We start from the raw sequence: 18,414 nt of genomic DNA on the forward strand, positions 1-18,414 counted from the left end.
ACAACTTGTCTTATTTCTTTCCCACCTTGTTCCAGAGCAAAAAATATGTGGAATTATTTTCTAATTCTATCTCTGACACGTCTAATACACTATCATATCTCACTCCAAGGCATAGGTGCTGGAAGTGGAGGTGCAGGTTGTGCGGCAGCACCCCCAAAATCATCATGCTGGAGTTCAGAAGGTGAATGCGCATTAAAGATGACTTTAAATGTTGGTTTTATCTTGTGGCACTTGCTGTAAGTTCATAGACAGAGGTCAAGGTCAGGCTATGTCTTATGACAAACCGCTGCCTTTTTTTTTAAATGGAGGTGTTTACTTTTCTTTCTCGCTAACAGCAAAGTGAGGATTTTATAAAGTGAACTGTGCTACAATCTTACTGGGGTACACTAAGAGTGAAAGAAAGAGTTTTAGAATGTGAATTTTTTCTAACATTTAACATTTAAATACTTGTAAATGACCTGTACAAATATATACTTTTGCAAAATAGCACTTTTTAAGGCACAACCGAAGCACATTTTTCTGGGATTCAATGAGATACCATGCTCCTACTGAATGGGCATTGCTCATGTGTTACCCTGTGTGCGATGCTTGGGTTTTCACAATTCCCATGACTTCAGTGATGTAACACTAATGGCGGCAACCACCACTCAGAAAATTGTTCCTGCACCACTGCTCCAAGGTGTACCTAAATATTTATACTCATGGGCCTCATCTATGAGACCCCTTGAAGCACCAGAAATGTACTTTTTTGACGTTCCGGAGGCACAATGTGCCCCGGCATATTTACAAGGCCACGTAAAGCCACTTTACGTGGCTTTTCATGGCCTTGTAAATATGTGCCCCTTTCACGCAGAACACTGTGTGAAAGGGGCGTTCCATGGGTGCTTCTGTGGTTGTTCCCAGCAAACCCCATGGAATATGAAGCATTCCCAGATTTACAAGAAATCGTAAACCTGGGAATGTGTCAGAATCGAACGCCACCCCAGGGGTGCCATTAAGAAGGTGCAACGAGGAGACATGTTTTTATCTCTCCTTGTTTTATTCCTTTTTCTATGTGTGCTGCACTTTGCAGCACACATAGAAAGAGGAAATCGCCTGAATTGATTATTTTGTGCAGGAAGGTGTCTCTTCCTGCACATAAACAATCAGCCCTGCAACGCAGGCACCCTTGCACCATGGTGCAAGGGTGCCTGCGTTGGCGCTTGGCAGCCCATTGGGGGCCGGCACTGGGGAAAAGGACAGGAATGAACCATATAAAACTTATACGGGGCATTCCGGCCCTTTTGTTTTTTTGTTTCTGCTCTACACCAAAACCTCATAAAGGAGGCCCATGGTATCCAAATATCTTTACTTGAGACCATCTACTCTGGAAGGCTGATGCCTCTTCTATTGCTGCCTCCTCTCCTACACTTGTACAAATGCCTGAGGGATTTTAATACCTCAAGCAAATCTCCAGAAAGCCGTCTTTATACTTACACCTTAGTCATAAAATGTGCCTAGCATATCTCTATTTTCCTACTGGATTTAAACTTGTGAGGTATATAAATGCTACTTTTTCCTATATTTCCTCTTCTATGGGATTTAGACATTGGGGTTTTTAAATGTTCCTATCATATTACCTTCTGTGCTTATATTCATACAAATTGGGTATTGAAATATCTATAGGTCCACTGTCCCCATTGACTGCTTTCATCCCAAAGGAGGGATTGCAATATTTTTTGCGTATCCTTTTTTTTTTTTTTTACCAAAAAGATGTTTAAAATCTCTTTTTAGATTTTTTAACTGTATACTTAGTTTTGGCCCTGAGGAATTTAAAAACGTACCATATTCCCCAAGGTCTTCTTACTGTGTGTGCGTCTGGCAGAGGTATTTAAACGTGCTGTTTCTCCTCTATCACTTTGTCTGTACTTAATTGTGTGGTATTTCTGTGTCCTATCCATCATCAGCCTGCTCTTATGTTACCCGAAATTATGCAGCTGGAAGTCTCCTAGCAGGGCAATCCCCTCTCTGCTTTATGTAACTCCCTCATATCTCCCTTCTGTTTTTGCATTCCTATACATCAGGTACTGAAATCTCTCATATCTCACTTCGCTTCTGCATCGTATAGATGGATTTTTTTCAGCCGGTTGTTATCTCCCTCTGATTCATGTATATTCCTTGGATATTAACAGGCCTTTCTCACGGCTCTCTTCTTTGCTGTTATTTTACCCATGGAGTACTTAAATGACTCTCGCATCTGTCTTCTCTGCGGTATGTCAACCCCAGGGGATATTTAAATACCTCTTCATGTTGTACCCTGGAGATTTTATACTACAGCTTACGCTCTTATCTTTAGTATACATGTCCACATGATATAAAAAGATCTCCTTGTTGGCTCCCTGTTTTTGTACCTATCCCACTGAGTCAACTACCTACCGCCTTCGTTTCTCCCCTCCCTCCAAACACTGTGGTATTTTGACGCCTTTACTAATCACTGTCTCCTTATACCCTACTAAAAGTGATACCCATGAGTTAAATAAGTGTCACCCCTCCCTGCAGTGTCGTCGAGAGGGACCTGAGTTGTTTTCCCTCGAGACGATTTCTAGTGCAGGCCTGTGCCCTCTCCGGAGCTCAACTCCTCTCTGGGATGTGTTGAGTGGTACCAAATGGGTCACACAGCCATAGATACCCCGAACAACATGAAGTACAATGAGCTAGAGCGGCCTGCCGAAGATCACACAAAGTGTGGGCATGCCACGATAACATCTAGCTCGCTCGTCTAAATGTCACAGACCCAAGGTGGCAATTTCAGCTATTACAAGATGCCAGCGAGGGGTCAGGGGTAAACAGGAACTCTGCCCATCGGCCAGCGATGCCCAGCTTCCACACGTGTGACAAAGGCTTGGGAGATTTCTCCAGCCGGTGTTTTTGCATCGGGGAAAGGAGGGGCCAGGGGGCGGGCGTTCCCTTGGGTGGGGAGATGGCATTGAACCCCAGGCTCTCCTCTGCTCTCAACTACCCCCTTCTGTTGTGTACCTCCTTTCAGGATCCCCCCACCCACCCCCACTGCGTGCAGGTGTCTCTCAGCAGGAGCGGCAAATAATTTGGGAGGGGATTAGTGTGTGAAGGGGGTGTCCTGGCTGCTATTAACATGATAATTCTGGGAGGAAATTGCAGCTTAGGTAGACGAGAGGAGATGACGTGTCTGCAGAGCTTCACGCTGCACGTGACGTCCAGGTCAGGAAATCAGGGTCTCTAGGCCAGGGGAGCATTTCTCGGTTTTATACTTGCACTTTAGTGCTTCTCGTCGGTCCTGGTCTCACACCTCAGATCTCACACTGCAGAGTAGCCCTGGATAAAGCGCGAGGCCGCGCGCGCCCTTGAGCCCAGAGCAGGCAGGCAGGGAGGGGTCTGGCGCCCCCTCGTATGTGTGCCGAGGCTTGCATTCTGCTGTAAAGTTGCTTACTTGTTTGAGCACCTGCGGCAGTGGGGCGCGGAAGCCGCAGGTCTACGCTTCGAATACCGAAACGACAGCTTTGTTGGTAAAGGTGCCTGGTGAAGAGATCTGGTAACCCCATTAGTAGGCCCACAGACTCCAACCCCGGGTAGCTAAACTCAGTTAGATAACCCGCATGCTGCAGACACCTGGGTACAACCTGTAGGCCACATTTTCAAATCCTAATGGCCTATTAGCCTTCAAAGGTCGATTACTCGAGCTCCTCCGAGTACAATCTCTAATAACATCGGTTATTCATGCCTCAAAACACAGTTAAAACATGGAGTCTAATCGTGTCGAGGATGCTGGACCTCGGGGGAAGTGAGGGTATTTGGTGCAACACCGGAAATCCAAGTGGGCTGGTGCCCAAATTGAGCCAAGGGTTGAAGTAGCCCCAAACAGGAGGGACGGCCCAGGGGCAGATGGCCCCGGTGTGGGTGGGGGGATGCCCCCATGCCCCCACTGCTTCGCAGATGGGAAGGGTTGGACCTAGAGGCGCAGATGAATGAGCAGCAGGGCCGGACTGGCCATAGCGGCACCGGGCGTTTCCCGGTAGGCCGCTAGGGTGGTGGCCGGTTTTGGGCCCCTGGGGGCCCATTTTTGATACCGGGGGTCTGCAATATCGGCCCCCGGTAACAAAGTCGTCCGAAACTGGCCCTCGCAAACTGCTCAGCTGCACTCCCCCTCTCCGGAGGGGGGGGGGGGGGGGGGGGGCGAGGGGGCAGCTTGGCCGTTTGCCAGGGCCGGTTTCTGTTCCCAGTCCAGCCCTGAAGAGCAGTACCGCATTATTCAGGAGACTGAAGAGAAGTGGGCCCGGATGTACGAGCCAGGGAGCAGGCGGCGGTGGCCTGAACACCCAGGTGGGGCCTGCACCCGGGTGGGGCGGGGGGGACTCCCAAACCGGAGAGCACGAGGAGGGGGGAGAGATAGGCGAGCAAGTAGGCGGGGGTCATTGGGTCTGGGTTTCAGATAGACCATTGTGGGGGTGTAAATTTCTATGCATCATGTCGGAGATGCCCAGCGGTGCGCGGGACCCCCCCAGGTTGAAGCAGCCTGGCAGGGTATGGGGTTGGGGAGAACAAGACCGGCTAGTGAGGCTGGCAGAAAGGTGGTGATGCCAGCGGGGTGCAAGACGGCCCCAGGACATTGGCCCGAAGCAGTAGGGGGTTCCGCGACAGCCTACACTCCGGCGAGGGCTTGCACACTTGGAACGGCAGCAAAGGACTGCCCAAGGCGGAATGAGACATCTGTACAGGGGAAGAAGAGAGTGGTGCAGGAGCCTGTGTGTGGTGCGTTTGAGGGTGAGGCTGAACTGGTGCTGGATTACGAGGATGACAGTGACGAATGGGAAGAGGGAGAGTTACGCGATTGTGATGAGGTCGCGAGGCGCTCTGGGGCAGCGGCGCAGGCTACTGCAAAAGTTGGATTTTTACAGGTGGCAAGTGCGGCCAAGGAGTAGGTGAAGCCCGCGGGGCAGCAGAGCAGCTTCAGCCGGCTCAAGGACAAAGCAGTTAATAACCGGCTATCAGGTAATGGCGAGTGGTGGACGGCATGGGATGTGGGGATACAGGCTGCAAGGGGAAGGTCTGCCGGTTGGTGGGAGTGGGTGACTGGGTGATAAGGGAGCTGGGGGCAGCAAAGTCAGGTGCAGCTGTGGCGCCTGTGGCGGACAATGGAAAGGATGGAAATAAGCGCCTAGCGGGTACCGGTGTCCAGCCAGATGGTACTGTTGAGGTGGAGGGGAAACACAAGAAAACAGACGACAAGCATCACAAAAAAATGCTGTACATGGGCCAGGCAATGCCAATGGGGTCACATCTGTCAGACAAAACAAAAAGTAGAATTTGGAAACATGAATATGTTGACATGTTCAAAATCCTCCATAGGGAGATACAGGCAAAGGAGGGATCTAAAGAGGAGGAGTGGGAGCTGACAAGGAGGCAGAGGGTGCCCATTAACACAGAGAACTGGACCTCCACTTTCTTAATTGATGCCAGCATGTACTGCGAGCTGCATTTAGCCAGGGCAATTGCCTTACTGAAATACATAGATATTAACCACAAGGTGCAGATGCATTTTGGGGGATATGCCTGGGTTGAGCTATGATGAAGAATTTAGGGCCAGGGTCAGCATTAACTCTGATAAACCATGGGGCAACGTGGATTCGGAGCTCTGGATGCAGTGGATGTCGTCCACCCAATCTTCACCGTCCATTCATACAACCAGCGGTTTCCAGTGACCTATTGGTCCTTTCAGTCGCGTCCCACTCTAAAGGGAGCAGGATGCCTGGATCTTCACCTAAACCGACAGGACCCATCACTGGGGCTTGCTGGAATTTAAACATGGGATTTTGTTCCAGGCATCCATGTAAGTTCATATACGAATGCTCCAAGTGCAGGGGACGGCATCCACTCACACAGTGCTTTACTTTGGCCACTCTAGCGGAACAGTGGAAGGCCTCTAGAGGCCGGGGGAATTCTGGCCCGAAGGGCCCTTACTCCAGTTAGAGTGAGGCAATGGGCCCATGGCACTCGGTTTACCCCGACAAGGAGGCAGCTTTGTGTTTATAGTGGGGTTTCATCGAGGGGTTTCGGGTGGGATACCAGCGCACAAGGGGGTGCAGATTGGCGGATTACTTGAAGTCAGCAAAGCAACTGCCACAGGTGGTGGCAACTAAGCTAGAGAAGGAAGTAGAGGATGGTAGAATTGCTGGACCATTCTCAGATTCGCCACTGGAGAACTTGATCAATTCACCTTTGGGAATGGTACCAAAAAAGGAGCCGGGAGAATTCAGGATGATTTAACATCTATCTTAGCCGGAAGGGGGTGTCAGTCAATGATTTCATTGTGGAGGAAGATTCCAGCGTATTGTACGCCTTGGTGGATGCTGCTATTCGCCTGGTGCGGGTGTGTGGTCAGGGAGCTGAAATGGCAAAATGTAATGTCAAATCCACCTTTTGCTTACTGCCCATCCACTCAGTGGATTTTCCACTGCTCGGTATGCAATTTAGGGGTTCCATCTATGTGGACAAAGTCCTGCCAATGGGCTGTGCCATTTTATGTGTACTGTTTGAGATGTTCAGTACATTCTTGCAGTCTGTGTTCACAAAAAGCAGTGGTCATCGCGGGGTCTCTCATTATCTGGACAACTTTTTGTTCATAGGAAAGGGGGGTTCATTGATTGTGCTCGGGCATTACACCATTTTGAAGTCCTAAAAGAGGACTTTGGGGTGCCGCTGGCTCCGGAGAAGACGGCCAGGCCCAGTTGCAGACTGAGTTTCTTGGGCATTGAGCTGGACTCAGTGCAATGGGTGGCTTGTCTGCCCATCTGCCCAGGGAAAAGGTGAAGGACACTCAGGTTTTTATTTATTTTAATTTCTTGTATCGCGCTGGACTCAATCCCATAAGGGTATCTCCGCGCTTTGCCAGCAGAAAGTTGTCGTAGTCTTCAAAGTGCATTAAAGGGACTAAAATACTTCCTGGAAGAGGAGTGTTTTCAGGGCCTTTCTAAAGGATAGGTGGTTGGTGTTCATCCTCATTTCTATGGGAAGTTTATTCCATAGGGCAGGAACAACCGATGAAAATGCTCGGTCTCCCTCCCTAGCTCTTTTTGTTGCAGGGGGTTTCAGGAGTGCTTGGTTACTTGAACGAAGTGAACGGCTGGGTTGGTACAGTTCAAGAGATTGAGAGAGATATTTAGGACTGTCCCCATATAAGCATTTGTGGACCGTGCAGCATATTTTGAAACTGATGCGCTGCCGTATAGGGAGCCAGTGTAGCTCTACCAACAAAGGCTTAGAGGGAGTCCTGGCCGGCACACCCATGACCAGCCTAGCCGCCGTATTTTGGACCACCTGCAAACGACCTACTGCATCAGCGTTTGCTAGCGTCAGCAGGCCGTTGCAGTAGTCCAGGCGGCTAGTAACCAGAGCCTGCACGAGTGTCTTCCTGTAAGTATCAGGAAGATATGGGAATACTCGTCTTAGGAGGCCAATGGTGTAAAAGCATAGTCCTGCAATGTGATTGGTATGCTCCTTAAGGGTCAATTTTTGGTCAATCTTAACCCCTAGATTTTCTGCTGCAGGTGGTGGTAGAGAGTAAGATTGAGTTAAGAGCGGTACAGAAGTTGCTGGGTTTTCTGAATTCTGAATTTTGCGTGCAGGAATCTTGGCATGTATTACCGCACAACAGGGTGTGGATTTCCTTGGGGGTCAGAGTAGATTTGGGTGTGTGGCAGAGGTTTTTGGAAGATTTCAATGGGGTGTCATTGGATTTTTTTGAAGAACATGGTCTGGCAGGTCCAGATCTTCTCAGACATGGCAGGATCCCTGAGCTTTGGGCTGTTTAAGGATGGGAGGTGGTGTGCAGGTGGGCAGGAGGAGTTGTGTGTTGCTGACGGAGAGTGGTTGCAGCGAAGTGTGCCTGTTACGTGAATGGCAGAATTTTATGTCGATGCCTGCAAGGTGCGTATTTGGGATTTTTTGTCACGCATCTGGCGGACGAGTGACGGATTTCCAGTTATTGGTGGTACTGTGCAGGGCACTCAGCAAAGAGGGCAGGGAACAAGCTAGTTTCGGCACTCACTCTTTCCGAATTGGCGCTGAAACGGCGGCGGCGCGCCTGGAGTGGTCCTTGGGCAGAATTTGCCAGATTGAGAGATGGAGGTCAAGGTCCTGTGAGAGATATGTGCACAAATAGGGGATCCACTACCATGTGTCCGGGAGAGGGGGTGGAAGTTGAAGGGGCCTGAGGGTTTGCCGAGCGAATCGTTTTTCTTTTATACTGCAGGATGTGTGAGCAGGCTAGGAACCAAGATGCTATCTGGATCGTAGGACATTCCTTCGGACATTGAGCAGCCAAGTATGCGGACCAACAGGTGTATGGACATAATCTGGGTTTGAGGAGTAGTCAACTTGAGGTGTTTTGGTGGTGAAAAGGGGGGATGCGATGGGGGAGCGCTGCTACCATGGATGACAAAGTTGGTTCTGCAGAGGGGTTGCCCGGAAATGCTTTTGATGCACATTGGAGAGAATGACTTAGTGCATCTGTCAGGACTGACATTGCTGCAGCATATGCAGAGAGATTTGGAAGCGATCAGAAGGAACTTTTCGGGAACCTGTGTGATTTGAACTGAATTTGTGCCCCACAGAGTCTGGAGGGGGGCTGTCAAACAAACAGCCATTGAGAAGGCTCCCAGAAAATTAAATAAGCCATGAGGGTTTTTTGGCAAGCACAAGATATCAAAATGATTGCTCATTTGGGGATTAAGGATGAAGAATCAGTCTTGTTCAGGGAGAATGGGGTGCACCTTTCGCATCTTGGGAAGGCGATTTATATGATGGAACTGCAGGATGCGGTTAGCAAGTTGTGGAATGAATCCATCTGGCGCCCAAGAGTGTGTGAGGAACGGTGAAAAGTGCACATGTTCTCATGGTGGGGCAGGAACCGCCCTGCGGGTGTTCCCTGGTTGGCGGTACTTTGGAGGGGTGGTGAGTTACATACAGGCGGATCCACCCCTGGGAAGGGGAAGTCGACAGGTGACTGATGGTGGGGCGCAGGATGCAATGAGCAACAAAGGAAATCCAAAGGAGGTTGTTTGGAGGGCAGGTCAAGGAGGTCGGAGTGTGAAAGGGGGAGGTGTGAAGCAGATGAGATGGTTTTTAGATGGCGAAGGGAGAATGAAATGGTATGGTTTATGTTAAGAGCTATAGTTGGAATTATTTAATGTTTAATAATAAAGTTTAAAGTTTTTGCAACCTTGTCCTATCAAAATAGCCTTTTATGCTTCAAGTAACAGCGTGGAGTGTGGTTATTGCACAATAACGTTTTCTCCCTGAGCACCTCAATATAGCCACAAAACCAAACCTAGCTTTACATCCAGACCACATCTTAATTAAGATTGACGTGGCAAAAGGGTTGTTATGGGCGCACTACGTGATTGTTCGGGTTTGTATGGTTGTATGGTGCGGGGCCCGGAGATGATCAGACAAGCTTCTCTTCCGTTAACCAACAGAGATATATCCCCTGGAAGAAGGCATATTAATTGCCGAAATGCATTGGGAAAGTCAAAATGTTTATTCATGAATTACAATGAAAAAATATGAGCGTTTCATCCATGTGATGACAACATGATGAAATAAACAACAAGTTTTCAAAAAGATAAACCGTTGTATAGACTCATTCAACCTTCCTTGCAGAAGGAGTTATTGGAGCCCGGGGGACACACCCCATGTTTATGGGGGTGCAACCATACAGTCACATCTTAATTAAGCCACTAGACTACATCTTGAGAAAACTTAAGTCATGTTCATATACTCCCGTATAATGTTGTGCTAACAATCACAAACAGAACCCATATTATAACAACACTTATAATCAAATATGCCTGTCATTTTATATTAGTTCAAGACTTCCTGTACAGATTAGTTACTTACCTGTAATCCTAGTTCTCATCCAGGGGTATACTCATCAAAGTCATAATCTATGAATAATCCCCGCCCATGTGCGGGATCCCGGAGCATATAGAAAATACATATATATACCTATATATGCATATATGAAAATATATATATATGCAGCCTAAAACATTTCCACAATGGCAAAAAAGCTGAAATTACATAGGTTTGCATTGTAGCACCTATACATTCTTCCAATCCCTATGGAAGAAAGAGAGCAGTAAACATTTGTCATACAACAATGCTTTATTGTCATAGAAAAACCTGCAATTGCAGGCATTTGCCAGTAGGCTGCAGTAGAGTATAAAGAAACAAAGAAGAACGGACACCTTGCCTTTAAGACATTAGAGTAGGGGTACCGTGCCTTTAAGACCTGCAGGAGACCCCCTTGCTCCCATGATGCACCACAGGTAGCTGTTAGGTCAGTTCTTTTTGGAGGTGCATAAGCCCCTGAGTAGATCCGCAATCATCATGCAATAACTTTTCAATAACCCTCATCCGGGGAGGTGGGTGGGTCGCTTATGACTTTGATGAATATATCCCTGGATGAGAACTAGGATTACAGGTAAGTAACTAATCCTTCTCATCCAGGAGATACTCATCAATAGTCATATTCTATGAATAGAGTGGCAAGCCCATAACCAAAGTCTCGCGGACGAGCAACAAATATATACAACATGAATAAGCATCACATTCAAATTGCAAACAAATTCCTCAAAGAGGCTTGCCTCACCTGGGCATCGGCCTGGGCATCTGAATTTAGGCAGTAATGGCGGGTAAAGGTATGTACTGAGCGCCATGTAGCCGCCTTGCAAATCTCAGATATCGGAATGTTGCAAAGGAGAGCTGTGGTAGAAGCTTTCCCTCAGGTGGAATGTGCATGTGGTCTGCCCTGCAAAGCCTTGTTAGCTAGCTGATATGACAAAGCTATACATGAGACGATCCATCTAGAGATAGACCTTTTTAAAGCTGCCAGACCAGTATTAGTTGAATCATAATTGACAAAGAGACGGTCAGACTTTCTAAGTGGAAGAGTCTTAGCCAGGTAAAATTTCAAAACCCTCCGGAGATCTAGGGAATGTAAAGATCTCTCTGGGGGAGTGGTTGGTTAAGGGAAGAAAGTAGGCAGTGTGATGGTCTGATTGATGTGGAAATCCGAGACCACCTTGGGCAGGTAGGCTGGATGAGTTCGTAGCACCACTCTATTGGCATGAAAGACCGCGTAAGGGTCCTTGCAGCACAGGGCCTGAATTTCACTCACCCTGCGGGCTGAAGTGATGGCTACCAAGAAAGCAGCTTTCCAGGTCAAGTGCTGCAAAGATGCTTTATGAATAGGCTCGAAAGGAGCACCCATCAATTTGGTAAGTACGATGTTAAGCTCTCGGGAAGGAGAAGGGGGCCTCACTGGTGGAAACACCTTCTTAAGCCCCTCTAGGAAATCTTTGACCACAGGCATAAGGAAGAATGAGGTCTAGGAAGGAGACTTCCTGTACGCTGATAGCAGCTAGTGAACTCTGATGGACGGGTACTTCAGGCCTGACCTTGCCAAGTGTAACAAGTATGGGAGAATCACCTGCTCCTGACCTTGAATTGGATCAAGAGCATTGTCCTTACACCAAAAGTAAAATCTCTTCCACTTGAAAGCATAAGACTTTCTGGTGGAGGGTCTCTTCTCTTCTCTAAGTGTGTTAATACAGTCAGCCGAAAGGTCTAGGTGGCCATACTGGATGACCTCCGGAGCCATGCCGTCAATCGAAGGGAAGGAAGGTTGGGATGAAACACCCTCCCATTGTCCTTGGTCAGTAAGTCTGGGCGACAAGTTAGCCTACGGTGAGGAACCTCTGACAATTGGAGGAGATCCGGGTACCACCATTGGCGTGGCCACTCCGGCGCTATCAGGATCATTCTGGTGTTGGTCCTGTAGAACTTCGTTATCACCGCTGGGATCAGAGGGAGTAGAGGAAAAGCGTACAGCAATGTCTGCGACCAGCTGATCAAAAGTGCATTCCTGTGATCCCTGCTGGGGAATCTGGACGCGAAGACAGGGCATTTCGCGTTTGCTGCGTCTGCGAACAGATCGATGTCTGGCACTCCCCATTGCCGAAACACCTCCTGGGCGACATCTTCAATGAGCACCTAGTCGTGCGCTTCTACGAAAACTCTGCTTAGACCATCTGCCTGAACATTCAGGGTCCCTGGAAGGTGAACTACAACAATGGAGAGACCTCTTGCCAGAAACCACCGCCAAATGGATTGAGCTTCCAGAGACAGAACTCGTGACCTGGTGCCTCCTTGTTTGTTCAGATAGAACATCGTTGTTGTGTTGTCTGTCAGAACTTGAATGTGGCTGGACTGAAGAGACGGGTACAGGGACTTGAGCGCCAGATATACCGCCCGTAATTCCAAGGAGTTGATATGATAGCTTCTTTCTGTCTCGGACCAGAGACCTTGTACCTGAAGCTGGTCCATATGAGCTCCCCAGCCTTGCATTAAGGCATCTGTGATGACTGATGAAACGAAACCCCTTGCAGCAAGTGAGAGTGTTTCATCCACCACCTGATGGAGTTTCTGGCAAGTTGGTGGAGAGAGACAAGATCTTCCCAGTGACCTGACCTCTGAGACCATTGATCCTCGAGTGCCTGCTGCAGAGGTCGCATGTGCAGGCGTACATTGGGTACAATGTAGATGCACAAGGCCATCGATCCCAGTAGTGACAACACTTGTCTGGCTGTAGGACTTTAGGTGTCGAGAAGGGTGCAGCACTTCAGAAGCATCGATGACAACCTTTCCTACAAAGTACACACGCTTGCCTCTGCGGAGTCCAGGGAGGCGCCCAGGTAGTGTATTGGTTGGGTGGGGTTGAGGACCGACTTTTTGTAGTTGACTTGCAACCACAAGGTATGCATCAGGTTGAGGCAGTATGTGAGATGGCTCTGAAGTAGAGTAGGTGTGGAGCTTTTCAGGATCCAGTCGTCTAGGTATGGGTAGACGAATATCTTCCGTCTGTGGAGGAAGGCAGCCACCACCGCCATGCACTTGGAGAATGTCCGCGGGCGGATATGAGGCCGAACGGAAGAACTCTATGCTGATAGTGGTGACAAGAGATCTAGAACCTGAGAAATTTGCGATGCTTCACTGAGACAGGTATATGAAAGTAGGCGTCCTGCAGGTCGATGACACACATCCAGTCTCCCTGGTGAAGGTGCGGAAAAATCTGATGCAGGGCTAGCATACGAAATTTCTCCTTTCTGATAAACCTGTTCAGCAGGCTCAGGTTGAGGATAGGTCTGTACTCTTTGGCTACTCCTTGATTTTGGACTAGAAAGTAGCGTGAATATACCCCCTGATTTCTTTGTAGGGGCGGGACCTCCTCTATGGCCTTCTTTGCCAGAAGGATAGATACTTCGTCCTCTACCTGCTGACTTTGAATTTGAAGAAGGCGCTTGAATTGGGGGGGGCACTTGAACCTCAGTAAGTAACCATGGTGCAAAATATTCAGCACCCATTTGTCTCTTGTTATGGTTTCCCACTCTTCCAGGTGGAAAGCTACACTCCCTCCCACCGGAGTGGCGAACAGTTGCGGAGGAAGCAATGACTCAAGGCTTGGGAGGCTGCTTAGAGATGGACTGCTGTTTGTTATTGCCTCTTCCTCTTCCAGGGCGCCTTTGTTGGAACTGGGATCTTTGTTGGCTCTGGGAGGATCATTGAGGGGTTTGAACCCTCTGCTGAAAAGAACGTTTGTCGCCCTGATGGAAACGTTTCTTGAACTCTTTGCGCTTTTCCAGGCCAACAGCCTTGACAGTGTCCATCTCTGCCTTCATTTTGTTAATCTCATCGTCAGTGTGAGCCCCAAACAAAGACAAGCCATTAAATGGAAGGTTCAGAATTTTTTTCTGGGCATCAGGCTTGAGGCCTGTGAGGTGCAGCCAGGCTAAGCTTCGTGAACGGACTCCATGGGAGTAGCCATGAGCGGCGAGATCTGAAGCGTCCGCTGCAGCACTTATCCCCTGATTGACTACTAGCCCCCCTTCTTGCAGAATTTCCGTGAAATCCTGCCGGTTTTCTTTAGGAAGCTTCTCGGTGAATCGTGCCAGGGAGTACCAAAGGGATCTGTCATATCTCCCAAGAAGGGCAGAGGCACTCGCAACCTTTAATTATGACGCTGAAGTATTGCACTTCTTTCTCCCATATGAGTCCATCTGTTTACTATCCTTCTCAGGGGGAACAGAGGATGAAGTAGAAGCTAAGTGAGACTTCATGGCTGCATATTCGACAAAAGGAGGAACCACGAGGGCTATTTTTAACGGGGTCCAGTGTATAGGCCGTAGAACTCTATCAACAAAGAAGAATACACTGTTCCCCAGGGGAAGAAGAATGTGCGAACCAAACACAAAGTGGAGAGATATAGGGAGGGGGAATCCTTCTTTTGGAACTAAAATCCTCACACACCCAGCAAGCTAGGTGTCATGCGTCATCATCTGGGTTTTGCTCCTCGTCAGACTGGCGCTGCAATGTCTGACGGGCACCCATAAAGGGGCTCTTTACCGGAGATCATTTGTTCCTGCCAGTTGGTGCATGTGGGTATGAGGGCTCTAGTGATTTGTAGACGTGAGGTGGGTGAACAATAAAACAGGTTAGATAATCCACTAGGGTTTTTAATGGTGTGGTTATCCACATAAATAAAAACAGTGAGGTGAAGATGCACCCTGTGCAATGATCCAGGAGTGTAAGTTCTACCTAAAGGTCGACATGTTTCATGCTCTTATAGCAATTCATCAGGACTGGGTGAGAAATAACAGTGCTACACGCTGTGGTAGGAGACAATACTACCTTCCACAGGATGCTCAAGGGCAGGCCGATTGGTCCTGTTTCATCCTAATGGGACCCTATTAGGAACTATCAGAGGCTTCAACAGTCTTCTCTCGTGTCGAGGCACCTCAATGGTAGGTACCCTGTCCGCTGCTCCCCTGAGAGGATGCTGGAGCTTGAGCTCTTCAGTTTTTTGACTAAAACTGTTTTTTGAAGAGTTTTTCAGAAAATTCGAAGTTTTCTGGTTTCTAAAGGCTTCTGCTACTGTTTTTGTGGACTTCCACTGATTTTTTCCAGTCAGAATGCCAGCTTTATTCTGGAAGTGTCCTTCCTGTGACAAGAAAATGGCACTGGCAGATCCACACTCGGTGTGCATTGTGTGCTTCCATCCACACATAATCCTGACCAGTGCCACCATTGTCAGAAGTTCTTCAGGTGAACCTTGCGCGACAGAGAACGGCTAAAACTCCATGCTATGCTAGAAAAGGACAATAGTCATCAGGTGGGTTGCCCTGGAGGCCCCAGGACATCGTCTTCCAGCAAGCAAGGCCAAAAACTTGTCAGGGCGACAGAGACCCGCTGATAAGAGGAACTTCAGACTACATGGAGAATGGCCAGCATAGCTCCCAAGACCTGCACATCCAGCGATCTCTTACCATCCTTAACTGTGCCCTAAAGCCTGGCTCATCAAGCTAAGGGCTTCCTCACCAGGAAGCACTGCCCACATCACGCATGCCCCTTAAATTGGCAAAGAAACCAATGACTGCCACTTAAGAAACTGGTCCGCCACGTGACCTCAATGTTTAGAGGAAGAGGCATATGGCCGTGGACGATAAAAGGTCTGACGCCCCCTGTAAGAAGGCCCCTGTAAGTCTTAAAATAATTCTGGTACACCCTCTGTGTGCGCCCACTTAAGGAAGCTGCCACTAAATGCGATAAGGTGGGGCTCGTGTTCTCCACAGAGATGTCAGAAACTCTATCATCCGCTCTGCTGCTCGTGGGTGAAACTCCCGGAATGAGAGAAAGCATCAGCTGCTGGACGTGTTTGGCCTTAAAGACAACATCCGTCTTCAAGCAAAGTAAACCAAGATGCTTCAGGAGCGACAAGACCTGTCTACAGGAAGCACCTTGCCTGTAAATAGCCTCAACCACCCACATATTGTCTGACCAAAAAACCATTGTCGTGTTCTGGAAAACATCAGACCAAATGGTGACTGCAACGACAATGGGAAACATTTCCAAAATGCCACATTCCTAGCCAACCCACTCTCATGCCAACCAGCCAGCCAGTCCCCACTATACCATTGGTGCCCCAGAATGGCCCCAAAATACACACTGCCTGCTGCATCAATAAGAGAGCCCAAAGTCTCGCTAGTTACTGGTGGGGTTGGCAAGACTACAGCCCCATTAAAGTGTTGTCGAAATTCCCGCCATCTCCTTAAATCCTCCTTCACCTCAGCCTGCAGTCTAAGATGATGATGCTTCTGTATGAGACCGGCCATTGCCCTGGCTATGGACCTGGAAAAGGGGTGGCCCTTGGGAATAATGCGATGCAGAGAGTAAAATTGAGCTGACCCACTAGAACCTCAAGCTGAAGTAAAGTCATCTTTCTACCAGAGAGAGTGGAATCAGTCGCATCAGTGAAGGCCCGTATTTTGTCAAGAGGAAGCCTGCATTTGCCCGCAATGGTGTCAATCTTGATACCCAAGAAGGACTTTTGGGTGGATGAGCCAAATGTCAGGAGTGAGCAGGACCCCAAATCTCTGAACAAAGTAATCAACTCTCCAAAAGCCCAATTACATGCCCCTGAAGCCAGTGGACCCATGAAAAGGAAATTGTCAAGATAATATTTGATGTCTCTGTAACCAGTTATATAGGTAAACAACCATTGCAACTTTGAGCTGAACTGTTCAAAGTAATTTCAACAGACTGCACAGGCCATGGGCATACATCTTATTTCGGAACCACACCAAGCGGGGAGTAAACAAAGTCAGAGAATGGGAGTGCCAGAAAATGAGTTGCGATCCTGCCTAATGAGCCCTCCTTCTCCAACATCTGGACCACCACCCCTGGGTGTGACTGCATAAACAACAGAACAGGTAACACCCCCGGGCCGGTATGCGAGAGCCACTAGTAAAACCTTGATATAATAACTGAGCCACCTGCTTGTTATGTTACAAGTTCAGCCAAGGAAGCAGTTCCTTCATTTTAACCGGGGTGGGTAAGGACGTATTGCTTGGATAATTCAGAGTCCTTTTCCTTCTATTTAGATTTTTTAATGCAGTTGAATTTGGGATGGGAGGGGTGCCCGCAAAATGAACACGCATGCTTAAATTTGCAAGACCCCGCTGGCCGGGTGCACAACTTCCTATTGAATGGCCAACAGTACCTTTTTTTGTCACCTGTACCCCATTGCTTACGAAAAGGCTGTTAACGGGGAGTTTTGCTGTTTACACTTTCCAGCCATACATTAACCTCAGTTTGGTCCCTCCACCTTAGCCCATCTGAAAACCCTATCGTAATCCAACCAGGCCATCACACCATACATGTGATGCGTTTTAAGTATTTTATTGGCATAAAATATCATAGTTGCGGCAACTTTGGGTTTCTTTTCTTGCACAAGGGTCATAAAAACATTAAGACCAAACAGCCAATTAGTGATTGATTCCTCAGCCTTAGGCTTCTTGTCCTTCGAAGAGCCCCCTTTTCCCTATTTCTCCTTTGCCTCGCCCTCCCGTCTCTTGGGTCTAATCATTGAAAATATGTCAACAAATGTTCCCTTCCATATTTCCTTTTTCACTTCCACAGGAACATGCAATGCTAGCTTCCCTGGCCTGGAGAGTAACGTGTATTGCCCACCCAACACTTTTCCAACAGAGCCAGAGTCCTTAGCAGTGCCCTCCGTCCCTTTACCTGATGCAGCAGTGGCAAGGTCTTTGCTAACCGAAGGGCCACCTGCACCCTCCCTCTGAGCAGAGGGGTCAGATCTTGACCCATCTCACGCCCTTGCAATGGACTTAACCTGCTTCTGAAAATCAGCAATGGCAGACAAAAAGGTGGGTGAAGGAACCCAGGGGGCAGTAAGGGAGTGACCTCCCTGAGTTCCAGCTGCAGGACCAGCCAGTTGGTACAATAGAGATGCAACTGAAGAAAGCACTCCAGTCGAGGATCTGCAGAAGCCCCTGACCCCCGCCAGAGCCAGCCAGCGTCACCAGGTGCGATGGCCCCACTCATGAGCACTGAGAGCCTACCACAATCTGTAATGACTGGGAGTAAGGACCGGTGCCTGTGTCCCTGGATGTGTTGACCCAATAGGAGGGCACACTACTGACCCCTCTGACTGCGAGCAAGTTGCCACCCCAAGTTGTCTTGACAAAGAACGAGTTCTCTGCTATGAAAGCAACTTCAATAACTGCCTAATGTCGGTTAGTGCGGAAAGGACCTCATTAGAGCCATGCAGCACCTGCTGTAATTCAGCAGGTGAGGGGGAGGCAGTAGGTGGCAAGGGCAGGGGTATGGTATCTTGCCTGGTGCCCTCAGTTGCCGAGTTGCTGTGGGACCCTCTCTCCACGCCAGCCCCCGAACTTACAACTTCCACTGTGGGCTGTACCGGGACCAACTGCTTCTTGGCCATCCTCTTAACTGGATGAAAGGCCGTCCGAGGAGGGACATTAG

This window comes from Lissotriton vulgaris, chromosome 1_1 (genome assembly GCF_964263255.1).
Source record: "Lissotriton vulgaris chromosome 1_1, aLisVul1.2, whole genome shotgun sequence".
In the NCBI taxonomy this organism is placed as follows: Eukaryota; Metazoa; Chordata; class Amphibia; order Caudata; family Salamandridae; genus Lissotriton; species Lissotriton vulgaris.